Consider the following 18,259-nt stretch of genomic DNA (forward strand, 5'->3'; position numbering starts at 1 on the left):
TTGAAATAAAGGCCAACACACATAAGGTCCCAACAGATAATGATTTCTATCTAACAGATTTAGATATCAGGCAGCAAGAACTGACTCACACTCCTTGATAAAAGAAGGAGTATCACAACCGTGAAGGGATCAAGCCCCATGAAGTAGAAACACCGAAAACAATGGATGGAGTACGTACAAGCAAGACATTGTGTCTCAACTGGATAAACAATGTATTCCCAACTAAAAAGGGAAAAACCGACCTACATTCTCCGAAGGAAGAGAGGGAGGACAGAGGAAAAAATTCCTCCAAGCAGATGGAATTCCAAAAAATACGGTGGAAGTGGTATAATGGAGAAGAATCTTCAGGAAAAAGATGGTAAGGGAGACCTGAAGCTCCTCAAAAATCAGTCCTCAAAAAGATGGAATCATAATGTCGAAGGGACACACGTTCCAGAAGGAAAACATTAGGTGAAAAGTAGCCACGACACCAACAAACAAGAGGGATGTGATGGCAACACCTGAAGAACAACCAATACTGTAAGAAAATGCCATGGCTGTAATCAGAATTGGTAAGCAAATACTGTACATAGTAAAAAAAAAGGGAATAAGGCATTCAGAATACGACAAAAAATAACATCCTCTTCAAGGAGGAAGCAGAAAAAAGGCAGCAAGGATGGTGGCACACACTCAAGGACACCTCAGTGGGATCTGACCATTGCATTGGATGGGCCTTTTATACACAAAGCATCCACGGGCTATAGTATACAAGTAACTTGAGAGATCAGTGGCAGGAAACCTTCTTGCCAATGTAAGGCCTTAGGCCTGAGTTAAAATTCCACCCAGGCCATGGATACTGCCCCTTGTTCCATTACCCCCTACATGGAAAGAAGGACACCGTTAAAGGGAATAAATGCCCCATGGATGTAAAAGATAACCCATATGATGGTTGTGGGGGATGAGGGAGGTTTATATCGGGCTGGTGCACTGCGCAAGTCAGAAAAACTTTGTCTTCAGACACAGATAAACTGCAGCCCCTAAAAGGGATACTAAGAACCAGAAGTAGATGTGTAAATGCCTACAAAGCATACAGAGGATGGTCCCCGAGAACAGGGAACCAGGCAACAGTACATCCTCACAACGCAAGCAAAATACCCTCAATTTAATAAGTACTTAGGTAGAAACACTAGTTTCAGCAAGAAACCTGTAATACAATGTGCATACATGAGTTCACAAAATGAAATACATCCCAGATAACTGGAAACCTAATCTGTCACTGACAGAATAAGAAAAAAAAGTACCTGCAGCAAGCAGGAATACCTCAACTGGTATTCCACTTGAAAAGGGGACTTCCCCAAACAAACCTAACACAAGAGTACAAAAAAGTAGTCAGCAAAGTAAAAAATCTGCTCCACCCCTAACTATCTCTAAATCTCCGCAAAGCAGAGTCTGCGCACACGCTGCATAAATAGGTGCCAGCAAAAGGCATATCAACCGAGTTGACCTGAAAAGCCTCCGAAAACCCTGAGGTGCGCATCAAGGCACTTTGATGTAGTGCTACTGAAGAGGCCATAGACCGACCTACAGAACCAGTGGTGTCTATACCACAGCAAATAATTAATTTAGCCACTTGTTGCCCATCCCGTACCAACAGGACAAGCTCATTCCGGGTCTCTTCCAGAAGGCAGGGCAGCAAGCACTCCAATGAGTCTCACAATGCATGGGAGAAGCATCCAAGGACACAAGAAGTATTGAGGGATCGCAGTACAGAACTGGTTTTGCCTGCCACAGGAGTCAAGTTTTCTGGCATTTTGGGTGGTCAAGGCAACCTGAATCATAAATCTATGATGAGTTGGATGTCTAAGGAGACATGTCTGATCTCCAGGGCCCAGCGGTGTCTGGGAGAAACAGAGCGATGCACAGGGGTCCCTGTTTGGGCTTAGCCCAAGCACCCAACAGAATATCAAAAAGAGCCTCACTATAAGGAAGCACCGGTTCTACCCCCTGATTGGCCTTAGAACAGAACACCAAGTAAAAGATCTGTCGCAATTTCCACAAAAGACAGTGTCACATCCAAAATGACAGAAACTCATTTGAGCATATCAGCCTGAGAGGAGCTTGCATCCATAGCCAAACCAGGAGCAGACAGGAGGCCCAACGCCAGGGAAGACTCCAAGCCACTGGCTTCCCCAAACTCAATCAACCAGCTAGACTCCATAGGAGGTTGAGCTGTGCGCTCTGTGGGATAGAGAAACTTCAAACCCTCTCCATCACCTCCATCCTCATGTTCTCAGAAAGAAAAACAGGAGGGATGGCTTCTGAAATAGGCGGCACTGCCGACGCAACATACATTGCCGTATCCAACGCTGTCAGACGATGAAGAGGTGACGTCTCAGAAAAAGGGAAGTGGTGGAGCATCGAGCAGTGCAGACGGTAGGCTCAACCTAGACAGCAATGTTGGAGTTAGCTGACCAGATGCCGAAGGTGGTAACCCTGAAGAGCTGTCTACCGGCGTCAAAATGGATTTAGAATCCGGAAACCAAACTAAAGCAGAGTGCGAACCCACCGGCATGGGCACAGTCATGTCCTTGCACACCTTCTAGGGCCCGAGGGCACTCCAGAGTAAGGTGAAGACCCAAAAATCTATGAAGAGAGTTGTAATACTCTCTCATCTGGGTCAGATTTCCCCTGCTCCAGGGTAGGCTGGAAGGCACGGGGTATACTCATGTAGCGACTCTTTAGGCAAAGACTGGAAGCAGGCCTTTTGTGGCAAAGTCAGTTGACGCTGCAACTTCGGCCGCCTGCGGAGAGACTTACCTCAGGACGTCATTGGTTAGCAACGTCCACAGGAAAGGCTCCTGGATCAGACCTGCTGCTAGTCCATAAAACGCAAAGGGGACCGAGATCGATGGGACATCTTAGAAGCCTGTGACGTCGGCACCTCTAGAAGCTTCATTGATGTTCCTTCAGCGTCTTCAGTCATGGTGCGTACACTGGCACCACATACAAATAGAGTGAGGGTCTGTGGCAGATATTTGTCGTCCACAGAACCCACAGGGCTTAAACTCCGAGGACATCAGAAGTTGTTTTTAAAGGCCCACTGTTCCGTTCTATGAAACCGTTAAGGTAAACCAAAAAACGGCCTGAGAAACCTGATTGTATCTGCGTTGTAAGTGCGGAAAAGAAAAAACTGACGTCAGGGGAGGGCTAATATGGACTCCGTCGACGTGGGAGACCTCAGGAACAAAGACCTCCTGAGAAGTAGCGGACCTGCTTCCATTTTTCCTGCAGGCATCCAAAGATTTCTGAGAGGACTTTGTGAATGGAGAAACCCACAGCCTGAAGACACTACTGCACCTATGGCTCCAAACCGAGTTGAAGCGGTGTCAACTGTGGTGTCACTGTGGTCCCCTAGTCCTCCAGAGACGAGTCTATTGTGGTTTCCCCCTCAGAGCACTCCCTGACATTGCCTGCAGCCTCTGTATGCAGATACTCTCTACCACAACTGCTCCTGGTAGGGAAAACCTGACACCTAACAACACTTCTGCAGCCGTCATCCCTGGACTGTGGAGAAGATGACCAAAGATGTTCCTACACCCCGAGCATCATTTGGCCTGAGCCCCCCTTTTGGTTTAGCCGAGTGGACCCCCAGTAAAAGCCTGCATACTCTTTTCACAAAGACCGATCCCCTTAGAGCAACATCGGGCACCCGACGCTGTTATGCTCCACTGCACCCGGCTGCCCTAGTGCTGAGGGTGGTGTTCTGCTGGTGCTGCCTTAGACCTTGCCCACCACTCACCTTAACTCAGGGACATTGCTGCCATAAGTTGCTGTACTGTACCAGAATGTCGTAACTGCTTTTCCTCCCATAGGATAACATTGCAACTTCTTTGAACTCAAACATATTTCTGTTGTTCATTTTGATATATCATCTAAAGAGCCAGTTTCCTACATCTGGGCACTCGTCCCACTTAGGGCAACACAATAAGTATACAAAACAGTGATGGATGGAATGCTTGAATCAATTTCAGGCAATGTCAATCACTTGAGTCGCATCCCAATCCATCATTATTCTGCACACCATGATACCTCAGTTTGGACCCAGATATATGCAAATCAGTCTTGACCCTGATCCAATAGGAACAGTCCAGCCCAGACTGTAAAGCCAGGTCCTCCCTGAACCGAAACACAAGCAACACAGGCCCAGTTCACCTTAGTTATGGGGCCATTAGACGGGTACAGCTTGGTTCCACTGACACAGTGTGCATGGGACCCTCTGAGGGGTTAAGGCAGACTCCAGGCAGCAAATAAATGCTTCCAAGTACACAAAGCAGTCTTGCAAAATGGACAGCATGTCATAGCAGCAGGTTGTCCTCTGAGAATCCTTCCACAGGTCCAGGAGTGAACTGAAGAGTGGGTCTGAGGGTCCTATTTTCATACCTGGTGCCCTTCCTTCTGGAAGGTATGAGAAGCTTCTAGAAGGTTTCTTTGAAGTGCTTAGAATTTTTTGACTCCCTTGCCCTGGCTCCTAGCTGGCTGCAGTGACAAAGTGGAGATAAGTCATTTGTGCATGTAGGGCTGTACTCAGCTCTGCCCCCAGTATTCCAACAGATGGCCCTTTCAGGCACACTTAATCCCTCTATTGTATGGCTGTCTGGGAGGAATTCACAAAATCTAACTGTCAGTGACACCCAGTCATATGCCCACGACAAGCTGCATGCACAAAGGGTCAAAGGACATGAAAATGGCAATAAAGTAGCATTTAAAAAATTCTAATAAAAAATCTGACTGTCCTCCTTTCTGTACCACCTACTCTTACTATTGGCCTCTACGATGCACTGTTATATTGTACATACTGCAATGTTCCCAATGTTTTAGGGCTGTTGCCTGTCTTAATTTATATGCCATGAAAACATTATAAATAATGTTTAAAAAAAAGGAAAAAACAAATCTGACTTCAGGATTAAAGAGGATTTTTCATTATAATCTCATTCATAACCATGAACTGGCTGTCTGGTCCCAGTCAAAAGGTAGCACTCATTAAATGTAATAAGGCAACCCAATGTTATTCTGAGGGACAGGCAGGCCTCATAATAAAAAAAAAACAAATGTAGGTATTTTTCACTTCCAGGCCATGTAAAACATAAAAGGATAAGTCCAACCTTTTAATATCAATTCACCTTGTCCTTTTGGCTACCTAGGGCCTCCCTTAGGGGTAACATGTATAATAAAAGGGGAGTTTAAGGCTTGGCAAGGGGGCTACATTGTCAAGACAAAAATTATCAGTTTAAAATGCCTTCAGGCTCCAATGTCAGACCAGGGACATGTTATAAGGTACTACTTAAGGGTGTGGCACAATAGGTGCCGCAGGCCGACTAGTAGCATTTATATTACAGGCCCTGGGTATATGTATGCCAATCTACAAGGGACTTCTAAGTAAATTAAACATGCCAATCATGTCTAAGCCGATCAAACCATGTTTAGGGGAGGGGGCACAAGCCTTTAACACTGGTAAGCTGTGGTAAAGTGCACAGCACAGAGCCCTCAGGCCCCAAAAAACAAGTTCAGCAAAAAGTGGAGGGTAAAAGGCAACACAGGCTGACTCTCAGAGACGGCCAGGTGCAACATTATACTTTTCTTGTTTTGTTCTTTCCTATTTGCCTTATGTTACTGGAGATAGGCAGGGTAGTTGTCACTTGCTTGTCTTGTTTACTTACTCCTGCAGCTACTTGGCTTCCGTGGCATACGGGAGTTCCGTACCTGTATCGTGGTCGATGAAGGCCTCATTACGGGGCTGTCTGCCATGGAGTTTGTTTAGCAACACACCATTTTGCTTACTGTGATATTTTACATCTTCATTAATCCTTCAATTGAATTTATATGTTGATTTGTCTTTTTTGCCTCATGTTTCATCTCTCATACAAGGCCTGTTACCTCCTTGCTGACTTTAGAAGTGAACATTTGGCACTAGTGTCTTCCTCTCATTTTCTTTCCCGTTTAGTCCAGAGTCTATTTAATTATGTGTATTTATTGTTTCCTATTGACAGGAAGTGACTGGGAGGAGTGGTATTATGATGCTAATTTTGCTAAGTTTACATTTATTTGTGATAGTCATATAATAAATATTGAAGATCATTCTTTGAAAATTTGCAAGAGGGGGTTATCTGTTTTATGTGGGCAACTAATAAGATCCCAGGACCACTGATGAAAGGGGAATACCGTCTTCTAACCATACATATATCATTCTGTTGAATGCAATTAACATGAATTAAATGTGTTGTTTGCTTTTTATGGTACCCCTAAACTCACAAAGCAATGTGAAGCAATGGCGCATCCACAAGAATAAAAAGGTTTTATCTAGTAATTTCATCAGAGTCAATTATATATGGGATAAAGTACCCCTGCTGTACATTATATGGAGATTGCAGGTCACCAAGGAGTCTGTGATCATGTAGAGTATTGAGGCCAACAGGTGATTTACTTGATATGGTCATGGAACTCTGGGGTGACTTCAATAACCTTTGCACACCAGGTGGCATTTTCTTCCTTATAATACATGGTCGCAGCTCACCAATCCTTGCTTTGGAACACCTCCTATCCATTGTGACTCAGAGCAGGTTGGTGTTATTTCTGAGTTACCTTCTTGGGTTGCAAGGATAGTGGTCCACTACAGGGTTTCCTCCCTAAAAGGCTTTATATTTCTGTGATCAAAATTGCCATTCTTCCAAATTTAAGGTTTTCTTCTGAGGCATCCCTCCATGTATGAGTAAGCAGTGATTCATATACTTATATTCTGTAATTACCAGTTGAATTTGGGGTTGGAGGGGAAAGCTATTTCTTGCAGAAAGGTAAGGAAACTCATACGGACATTTTAGTCTCCCTAGCTTTCAATGGTTGGCTTTAAGGAAATCCAAAGAAAACTTATAAATGATTTCAATATAACTGTATCCCAGCCACATATGTTTATACATTTATATTTTTATTCTGTTTCTCAGGATCAAATGTTTTCAGTCTTATGACAATATTTGAAAGAGATTAAGATAGTTATGTTACTATCATCTTTTACATATTTTCAGACCTGTTTATTTTCATCTGTGTTGGAAAATGGCCCTCTCTGTAGGGTACCCCAAACTTTTGCCTTCCTCTTCTTATTTTTCTCCTTTTCTTTTTGTTGGCTTTAGGACTCTGAGCACTTTGTTCACTGCTAAAGTGCATGTGTGTATTCCCTAATCATGTATGTAATTGGCATACACCTGATTGACATTTAATTTACTTGTAAGTCCTTTGTAAGGTGGCATACCCTAGACCTAGGGCCTGTAAGTTAAATGCTACTTTTGGGCTGTCGGACTAATTGTGCCACCCACAGAAGTACCCTTTCCAACCTGTCTCAGTCCTGCCACTGCAGTGCCTGTGAGTGCAGTTTACTGGCACTTCAACTTGGCATTTAAACTTACTTGACAAGCTTTAAATTCCCCTTTTATTACATATAAGCCATCCCTAAGGCAGACCTTAGATTACCTTAAGGACAGGTTTCTATGCAAGTAAAAGGTAGGACATGTACTTTTAAGTTTTGTATGTCCTGATAGTGACAAACAGCTTATTGCATTTTTCACTACTGTGAGGCCTACTCCTCTCACAGATTAGCATTGTGAATTCCTTAATACAATTTTAAGCTGTAATTCCTGGTTAGAGAAGAGCAGCTTCTTGATGTTTAATATGTTTGGAATGGTATTGATAAATCCTACTTCTTGGTGAAGTTGGATTTAACATTACCTTTTTAGAAATTGCACCTTTAGAAAGCAGACATTCCTCTGTACTTACATCTCTGTGTGCCAGACAGCTTGTCTCCAATGAACTTTTGGGGTGAGTGACAGCTACACTTCGTGCATTCCCTCGAGACAGCCACAACACAGGAAGGATAGATGTGTCTGAGTCCCTGTCTACATACTTCTGCATTCTGATGGCCTCACCTGGGCAGGATAGAAGGGAGGGACTAACACTTCACTTCAATATGTAGTGTACAGCCCCCACACAAATTGCTGATTTACTGTCCCCACACAAACAGCCTGGCAGACAGCACTTGGCTGAAAGGTGAACCTGCACACTTTAGAGAGTTGCTTTGATGTCATACCCACATCAAAGTCACTTTTGGGTATTAGTACTGGTTTTCTGACCCCATCAAAACACGTGTAACTGAAGCTCTGCCTGAAGTGCTGCTGTGTTGCTCACAGGACTCAACAGGAGTGCTGATCTGGAAGGTCTCCTTTTCTGTTTGTTGCACTGCTACCTGCTGCTCTCTGACTCTGCTGAAGAAAAGATGGACTCTGCCTACCCTCCAAATGATCTTCAAGGGTTTGTTGGCTTGCCTTCCTGTTGCTTGTGACTCAGGGAAATCAACGTTTCTACCACTGCTCCTGTGCCTGGCTCACTGGAAGTAGCCCAGATACTTGCAACATTGATTTCGACACACCTCCTGTCTGCGTGTAGCAGAACCGGTTCACCAGTTCCAGGAGTAAAGTTGGCGAATTGCATCAGAACCAGCGCTTTGACTCCAAAAGATAGACGCCTCGGACAGCGTATCGCTGCTGCTGCAGTATGGTGAGATCGACGCATCCTCTCGACTGCGTGGCAGAATTCGGCACATTGCTTGATGCCTCTCGACTCCGGCATCCATCTTCAGAATTGACGCATCACCTTCAGTGTGTGGAGAAGATCAAAACATCTTACTGTTTGAGACAAGGAAAGGTACTTTGTTTACGCCACCTGCATGGATCCTGAAGCCGGCTGGTGCTCCATCGCGGTTGACCCAAACTTTGATTTTGCCCTGATCCAGTGCGACCTAAAGTAACCTTTTTAGTTCTACTTGCTTCAAAGCGCTTTATTGCATTTATTCCTTTATTATTTAATATCTCAACTTCTATACATTGAATTTTTGTTGTTTTAGTCTAGTTGTATTCATAATATAATAATCTATTTTTATAAACCTTTGTAGAGTTCTTTTTGTGGTTTATTCATTGTGTGTGTTGCACAAATACTTTACACATTGCCTATTTAGATAATCCTGACTGCTCTGTGCCAAGCGACCAGAGGGTGAGCACTGGTTATCTTTTAGTGTGTATCTAGCTTACCCTGACTAGAATTGTGGATTCCGCTCGGACGGGGTGCATAGCTTTGCCAACTAGAAATCCAATGTCTAACTATCAGGGTCACTAAAATTTATAATGATGGCATAATCAATAGCAAAGATGATGGAATATGTGTGTTTAGTAATCTGTTACATGAGGATGAAGTAGGTCTGAGATTTTCAGTGGACTTGTGGTAACAACTTTATCAAGATTAAAATATAGTTCATAATTGTTTTGGATAAAGGCTTGAAATTGGGGCAGTAGTCAATGGAACCACCCAATCAATCTGGAAGAACTTCTATGAACTGAGATGCAAACTGAAAGGAAATATCCAAGCTCTAGATGTAATTAGAAGACGTAAATAAGAGGAATAAATAAACCAATTACAAAAACATGGGAGAAGAGTTTGCCAAAAAAGAAGCATCTAGGGCTTATGGCCGGTTAGCTTAAAAGGTTAGCTGATTAGCACTACTTCAAATATTTTTATCTTAATTCATAGCAGCAAGTCTGTTTTATGAAAAGGTAGACGAGAGTAGGTAGCAAACAAAACACATAAATGTTAAGGTAAATTTGAAAACCTGGAAAATAGCGCCTAGGCAGACCAATATACATATCCATGGAATCCCCTGTGACATCTTCCAGTTGCTTGTACCAATATATCTCCCATTTATTTGATGGCATACTTGAGAGAATTGGAGGGCGGCCCAATTAAACTCAACAGTGTTCATTGGGTGGTCCCACTGACCTGGGGTGGAGGCTTCCTCTCTGATTTATTAGTAAGAGCTCACTACAGCACTGACAAGGAGGCTGTAAAGTCTAAGGCATGACAGGGAGGGCTGACCTTTCATTGGGGCACATATACATTTCTTCTAACATCTCTCCCCATCATACTCATGAAGCAGAAAGCTTTTAAACCAGTCACACACTTCCTGCCATCCAAAAGCATCAAATATCACTGGGTTCTCTAAGGTCTGGGCCCTGAGAAGGGTGGACCTCATTACTGTAGACCTCTGTGGAACAAGAAGAATCAGCCTGACAACAAAGAAATAGCAGCCATCAAAGAGAGAGTGAACCATCATTTATGCCAGTCAATGGAGGCGCTAGTGAAAGAGACCAAGTGACTGACCTAGGCAATATGTGGACCTTTTGGACCATAGACACTGCATAAGCAGTATGGTGGGGTGTGGCTCTGTATACCGGACGAGGTGCTGCATTGGCTGGTGTTTACAAGGCTGGTTGCCCTAATTATGTTTAAATCATTGAGACTGACTGGAGAATTAAAGAGACTGAGTACTAGATGTGCAGGGTCAAAGGGTTGGAGTAGTCAAACTTGGATCTGTACTGGAATGGTAGGTAATTGCTGGGTTAGTGTTAAGAGTTTTAACAATGCAGGAGTGGGGGAAGTAAATTTCCTGCAGCTGCAGTGGTACAAGGCCTATCAAAATATTATCTACAAAAACATCTCTGATGAGCTGGACACAAAATATTTACACCCATTTGCCCATGGTGCCGGGGCATTACATAAAATATTTGGGGCTTAAAGAACTGGACCAAGCATATAACCATGCTTTGTGAACTACAAATATTTACTTTCTTCAGGAGACAAATCTCCGTCAAGCAAACAAGCACAGAATGCGATCCCAGATTTATTCCAGACAAACATAGAGAATGGTTAGAGATCAATTTAGCCCTTTTTTTAAATAGATAAAGATTTCTGAAGTGTCTATTTAGAGACAGTAAGGGAGAGCAAAAGAGACTACTATCCTGGTTCCCTTGCTCTATTGTTAAATACAAATTAACAATTAAATCCATGAGCCTTTGCTTATTGCAATTATCAACATGTGAGTTCTTTTCAATTGCCTGAAAGAGAACAAAATCTTTCTCTAATCATTCTTTATTTTTATAAACAAGTAAAGTCCCATCCTCAACATTGCCCAACATGTACAAAAAGTAGTAAATCCCTTTTCTGCGCTAAAATCAGAGTCCAAAAACGTTATAGCACCTCCAACTGAGCTTTTACCATGGTTCTAAGACATAATCTATCAAAGCATTTCATTTAAGCCCCAGGGCCTTTTATTGTAGGAGAATTGGCATTCTCAACAGGTGACATATAAAATGTGAACTAAATTGTACTCTTTGATGTGGAAGAAACATTTCAGGTGGAATGCTATAGGTTGAGGCTATTGCCATTAAATACATGGTGCTCTGCAATCCCTCTATTTAAAACCTGTCTCTAATGTCTTTATAATTGGCTACTTGTGACGCACCAAGTTGCCTATTATAAAGAAATGACATAGCCACTTGTAGGAAAGTGCCCTTTTGTATGGTCACCACCTTCTCCCCCCCCCCCCCCCCCCCCCCACATTTAGCTCCAATGTTGAAGGCCTACTGTCCAGGCCCCAGTGTCAGTGCTCTCTCCTTAAAGCTGTTGTGTTGAATTGGTAACCCCAACTGTCAAATGACGTTCTCCCCTTATAAGTCCTTTGTATATGGTTCCAGTAGTAACCAGGTTAATAGGATAATATGGGCTAACACATGGGCAAACCCCAGGTTGGAAGCTCCATTATGGTACCGCCTAAATATGTCATGTTTGGTATCAATGTGCCTCTTCACCCGTGATATGAATCTTGTGTTGAGGACAATGTGAGATGCACCCAGGTGGCTATCCTAGAGCGTGCCCACCAGGTTGCCCCAGCCTTTCCTGTGCTCTGGCTGCCAGCCCATGCCGCTGTTGCCAAGATAGAGATCTGACCCCCTGCCAGGAGGTGTCAACTCTGCCAGGAGTCGGAAGCAATGGCCGGGACGTAAAGGAGGTCACACATTTCTCCCTGACAAGCTGGCTAGTGAAGTGGCACATCAATGTGGTGAGTTTCAAAGGCTGCACCATCTGTGATATGAAATCAGGCTGCCTCCCAAAGGAGGAAACAGCCCTTCCATGCCCCTAAGGCACATTTACACCCAGGCAGGTGGGAACATTTGGCAATCAGGAGTTGTACACCCCCCTGGGCTAGCCACACCTCTAGGGTGGGCTACCTGGTATGTACAACAGGGGAAGACTTCTACCATTTTTAAAAGTGGTATAATAGGGGGTTCTGGGTAGAAGAGTAGACCCACACCCCGGATCTGGTCACTTCAGGGGAAGATTAGCCGCTGGGTCTACTATCCCATTGACCACTTGCACCAACACCCCGAATGCCCCTAAATCTACTATTTCCAGCAGGAGCAGTGGGTGCATGCACACAGGGGGGGCACAACATGTTCCCCCTGCATGTATCCCCAGGCACAAGGGGCCTGGGGAAAGGCCCATATGTTTCCTCTTCGCCTCACTTGTCACTGCGGGTTCACCGCCGTGAACGTGGGGTGGAGAGGAAACTCGAAATATGCTTGCTGCTGCACTGGCAAGCATATTGCAGGCCATGGGTCAGTCACAACCGCCGGGGATCCGCGATCTCCAGCGGTTGGGTGTTCCCCTGATGATCTGAACGCTGCACTTGTAATGCCACAGTTGGACCACTGGTCCGGTGGTCCACGGCCGCCGCCGCACCTACACCAAGGGTTTGGCAGTCCCATTAACCGCTGAATTCATAATCAGACCCTTATTGTCCATGTTAGTACTCTGAAATGCTTAAAACATGTTACTATAGTAAAGGCTCACTGCTCTTTGCTACTTTCCAAGAACTTAGCTATGGATTTATTATTGTGAATCCATGGACCATCTTTGGAGTTCGTGAGAGTACTGCATGGTGAAGTCTAACCAGCATCACCACATAATACACCACCTTCCTTCCACATTCAAATGTAATAACCTTTTATTACAGCCAAATGGAAAGGCAGGTAAAGGTCACGGAGCAGAAATGTTGCTTTACTTTGATATGCTCTGGGCTTTCTAGCTCTACAGTGATAATCAGAACAGAGATTTTTATGGCAACATGGTTAATTTTTGTACTTCGAAGGTAATTATAGCAACGTTAAAATCATTCTCATGTTCCTACACACTCTTAGCTACTGCAACTTTTCTTTAAAAAATTGACTTGTATTAAATTAATTCTTATATTTGCAAACATGCTCTTTCTTTCATATGAAAGTGCTACACATCAAGGATTTACGTAGTTCGTGGGAAAGGTGATAGTGTGACAATGTATCATTAGTAATAATGTACCTTTTCTCATAAATGATAAGTAAATACCAAGCCATCTTGAAGTTCCATAACCTTATAAAGGAACTCTGCCTTCGGCCTCACTCTTCTACATGGTCATTGAACTCCTCGGTGACTTGCAGTATCCTTATAATGTAAGACAGGGGTACTTTATCTCATGTATGAAATTTCATTCCCTGGACTAGAAGCAATTAGTGCAGATTAAAAAAAACACAAGTAAGTGAGTTTTTGTCTGGTGAGGTGTGGCCAGAGCTGCTGACTTTGGAACTTTAGAAGCAGCTTCAAGTTCCAGCATCCATTTAACATCCTGTGATTCTGGGCAAATCACTTATTTTCTCTGTGCCTTTAATTTAAAAAAAACAGTCTGACCTTCTGTAACATAAATGAAAAAAAATGAGCCTGGCACAATTATCTGAATAGTAATGACTTGTTCATATGGGAGATCGACCTGCTCACTAATTAGTCATGTCATGGTAGACAAGATAGGTGATAGAGGCCCTAATTGACTAATTCAGCTTGACGTGCAATTAAGAAGGCTATGACTGAAAGAAAGGCGAGGTCTGTGGAAGAGGTATTATAAAAAGGCACAGATTGGAGTGGTGTGGCTCACTGGTTAGAGACGGCAGACCCGGAAGCCGAGAACGGCCCGGGACCAGGGTTCAATTCCAGACGCAGCAGGGTTGTGAACCAGGGTCAGCGGACTCGATAATTCTCCCCTCGGTGCCTACTCTAACCAGGGATCACACTCGGCAACTCTGGGCATTAGCTAGAGTCATCTCCACAACGGCCCCCCACAAACGTCGGGATGCCTGGTTTCACCTTGGAGATAGCCAGGAGGGAACGTCTCACAGGGAAAGCCAGGACGGGTTCCCCAGTGGTCTATAGCGCCAGGACGCCTCCGGGTAGCAGTGCGCTTTACAAGACACACACATTTACATTGGTCATTTGTAATAATTCACTGTGTAATGTGGATAATGTAATATTAGCAGCAAAGATTTAGAAAATAGGTGTATTGAAAAGAACATAGAAGACATTTTAAGCATACCCTGCCTGAGGTTACTATTGTTTTCAAATCATTATTATAATTAAAATTGGTCTCAATACCATTCAATACGCCCTTCTGGTGAGCCAAGAACAGATATGCTGAATGGATCTGGAGAATTCTTTAAAAGTATAAAAAGTATTTGAATGTGATGCTCCTGTCTCCTTTTTCAGGTGAGGGCAACTATTTCCACATTTGTGACCATACATCTACGTGCAAATCACCATGTGCATCTGCCTAGATATGTTAATGCCTTTTGTCACCTCAACCATGTGAAGTACAAAGTCTTAGCAGATTGCTGCCAAGTATCACTAGATCTTATCAGGTATGAAAGACACTGTTCCCTCCCTTCATAATTCAGTTGTATCTTGGTAGATGCTCGCTACAGCATGTTCTTCAATTAGTTTACCACCTCTAACATAAATGTATCTTTAAGCATTTTTCGCTAATGGCGTCTGAATTCAATAAATCCAATCAGAAATTCTTTCAGGACTTGCAGAAGAGAGATTATTTTACCAAGTCAATTTAAAAGGGGCTAAATGATCAGGAGAAAACCAGTGACCACACTAGATGTTGCAGCTGAGATCAAGCACTGAGTCACTACTCACTCCACTGAGAATTCAAACTGCCAGAAATGGAGGTCGCGCTTTTGCCTTTTTGGCACCATCCCTTTGGAATAAAATGCCTCTCAGTCTGCGCACAACCTCTGAAAACACTAGTTTCCGAAAGAAACTCAAGTCGTGGCTTTTCCGCTAATTTTGGCTGCTTACCTTTCTGTCAGAACTGTCTGCATGCGCCACAAGACTCTTTGGACGTGATATGTGCACAATACAAATATCCTGACTTGACTTGACTTGACTTGTAACCTCTTCATTCGCAGTACAGAAGGCAGATTAGAAGACTGGGCAGTCAAGTAGACTAAATGGATTCTATTTCAATTCCTCTCAGATGCATTCTCAAAATCTCTGACGAATCTTTACATGATTATTTATGGTACACATTATAAAGTGCAGAGCTGCAGCACTATTACCTCACCAGAAAAAGGATTTCAAAGTGGCAGACAACTTGATTGCCTCTGCAGGGATGCTCTAGGTTTAGAAATTTATTAGCAATGTTCTTATTTTCCAATTCTGTCCAAAAATGTGTCCCTATTGGAACCATATTTTAGTAACAGTTCTAAAGCAGTTGTTTGGAAGATCATTCTGATCCCTTTCTTTCTAATTGTGCTGGTGCAGCCACAAGAGTCTAAGCCCAGTATTTAGAGTTTGGCTAATGTAGGGTATTTGCCAAAAAGTACCTGGTTGTTGCAGGTGGAGCATCAAATGTCAGACTGTCCAACACAGTGCCATGGGTATGTCAGACGATCTACCTTATTTTTTGAGGTCTTTCTGACGTACATTTTTGCTATTCGGGGACTAACAGGGAAAGTCTGTTGGTTCTGAAGAGGAAACAGCGGAATTGAGCTCCACAAACAGGGAGAAAGCTCCCAGTGCATCAAGGCCAATGATTACCTTCATTTCAGTAATAATATTAAATTCCTGCTTTGTGAGTGTGTTATTGAAGAAGAAGAGCGGGAGCATCACACATGGCGTCCACTCAACAAAGCATCATTGATATCAATGGAGCTGCCTCAGCAGAGGCTGCACTGAAAACAGAGATATCCATGACAGCCACCAGGTATCTCTAAATCTGGTGGGCGGTCACACACCAAGGGAATTGGTTCAATAACTTCCGCTAACAAGGCGGAAGACTGTAAATGACCGTGTACATCTAGTTTCTTACACTCTGATGTCCCTGCGGCAAGAATAGCAATGGCCAGAAAATGGATAGACAAGAGTCTACCCTCTATTATGGCATTTATTTAAGTAATTCTTAACTTATATCTATTTGAAAAGGTACTTTTACAATTAAGAGTCCCCCATGATGTTTTCAGACGATCTCTGGGAGGTTTGGTGTAGGCAAATTTATAAACCTACGTGCTAGTAGCATTTCTCTAGGGTTGTTGGCTTTAACTATATAATTGAGATCTTTTTAATCGTTTTCAGATGCTTAGTGAGGACTGTATATTTCTTGATGTTTTTGCCTTCCTAAATTCCACGTGAGGTAAAAGGGATTCCAATGTAAAAATAGATCATTCCTCATAGATTACTGTTTGTTTCTATTTTATGCAAACCAACTTGCAGTAGCATTGATCGATACCATGATCTAATGGATTTCGAGTCTTGTTTCAATTACCCTGCACATCTCTTCACCTGAAATTGCATAAGACGCGCTGGGGTGGGGCGTGTCTAGCCAGAGACTAGACAAGGGATTATACTTGCAAGTAATTGGTCAAGCACCTTAAGGATGGTCCTCAAATTGTGCCCGGGCCAGAGGAGCTTTAGATGACGTCATTCATCCCTGAGCTTGTGTATCCAAAGAATATTAAATCCAGTCCGTCGTTACAGATAATCAACATTAATATTTACATTGACAATTCACAAATAATGTGGTCCAATTTTTCCATAGTTATTAGTAATTTCCAACTGGACTTTACTATTGGTTGAGCTGACAAGTCACCTTGCCAGTCGTATCCACCAAAAGATGGCCGTTGTATGTTCAAAGTGCTGGAGAAGCAAACTTCGCTAGTCCTCCAAGAGTCTACACCAGCACACGACCAGGCAGCACAACCATGCTAGGGTACATCAAGGCTGGGCTGCAAAAGTTCTTTCCCACAAAAATTTACCAAACATTGCCACAGATTGGAAAAAGCTGGCAGAATCTGGCTTGGAAAACTGAAATATTGCTTTGAGTTTCTGTAAATAGTTTATTGTGGTTGCTTGAGCTACCAAACATGTAGGCCAACACATTCAATAGATGATATTTTTCAAGTTAAATTAGAATACAACAGCTTCAGAGACAATTACTGTCACGATAATGTAGCACATTCCAAGAGACCAACGATGATACATTAAAATGAATGAGAGTCTCTGTTATGTGACAAAAATTGAAAAAAAAGCTTATTCTGGTTTTTTTTTAAACTCTTCAATAGTAAAATAATCGGGTAAAACGTGACCTCGTTGAGGGTTGGGTAAAGACTATACAGTGTACATTATTCCAGAATATGACTACAGTTAAGATACTAAAACATGGTTTGTCAAAGCACGAAAATAAATCATATTTTAGCAAAGCCTAAAATCATTAAAAAAAAAGCTACAGATTTCGAAAGTATAGTCTATAACGTGCAATATATTATTCTGGGATATGTTTGTACAACTCCTTTTAGCTAAAACTATAATTGGCAGATACAGTTGTTTAAAGGAACAGCACGTCCCGTTGCATAACAACTACAAGCATAATGAATCAGAGTGTACAGTACCGTATGAACTGAGTGAGCGGTCCTTCCTTCTTGATATCGAAGCGTCTTGGGTGGAGCGGTGGTTTTCTGTCCCTGGACGGCCTCCTTCCACGAATCCTGTATCCAAAACCTTAAGCTTTCGTGTGATTTTCAAAGCGCTCGAAATGTCCTCTGCTTCGCTTCGACTCAGACAACCTAACTGAAGTGGTTTCAGAACATGTGTTTTATGTTTACAGTCCTACGTTTCCTAAAGAACTTTGACCTGTCAGTCCGTCGGACGCTGGAAAAAAACATATCTGCAGATAGACGTTATAAATATTCAACTGTCGTCGAAGTCAAACACCTTCAATTACCCCAGGCAGATAAAAAGTAAGAATTGCCACTTTTAACGATGCGACGCTAAAACAGTAAAACAAAGATTGTTATGTGACTTTAACTGAAAAAAAACATGAAGGTCGAGGCAGCGCTGCGCACCGAAGGACTAGGAAGTGTAATTCATTTTAAACTTCAGGCCTACGCCAGGACTTGCCACAGTTTCGCTTGCCCATCGGTGCCCTCTTCAACTGCTTCTCCTCACACTCCTCCGTCATTCATTCCAAAGTCGTCATCACACTCCGTGT

The 18,259-nt window shown here is 43.0% G+C and overlaps 1 protein-coding gene across 1 annotated transcript in view; it reads right to left on the minus strand.

Moving 5' to 3' along the window:
- LOC147677801 (ATP-binding cassette sub-family C member 12-like) overlaps nt 1-17,888 on the minus strand; it is a 954,180-nt gene extending 936,292 nt beyond the window's left edge. The window contains exon 1 of the mRNA XM_086945451.1: nt 17,661-17,888. The gene's annotated coding sequence lies outside the window, so the exon portion shown is untranslated. The remainder of the gene's footprint in view (nt 1-17,660) is intronic.
- Nucleotides 17,889-18,259: the final 371 nt, after the last annotated feature.

Source organism: Lissotriton vulgaris, chromosome 12 (genome assembly GCF_964263255.1).
Source record: "Lissotriton vulgaris chromosome 12, aLisVul1.2, whole genome shotgun sequence".
Lineage (NCBI taxonomy): Eukaryota > Metazoa > Chordata > Amphibia > Caudata > Salamandridae > Lissotriton > Lissotriton vulgaris.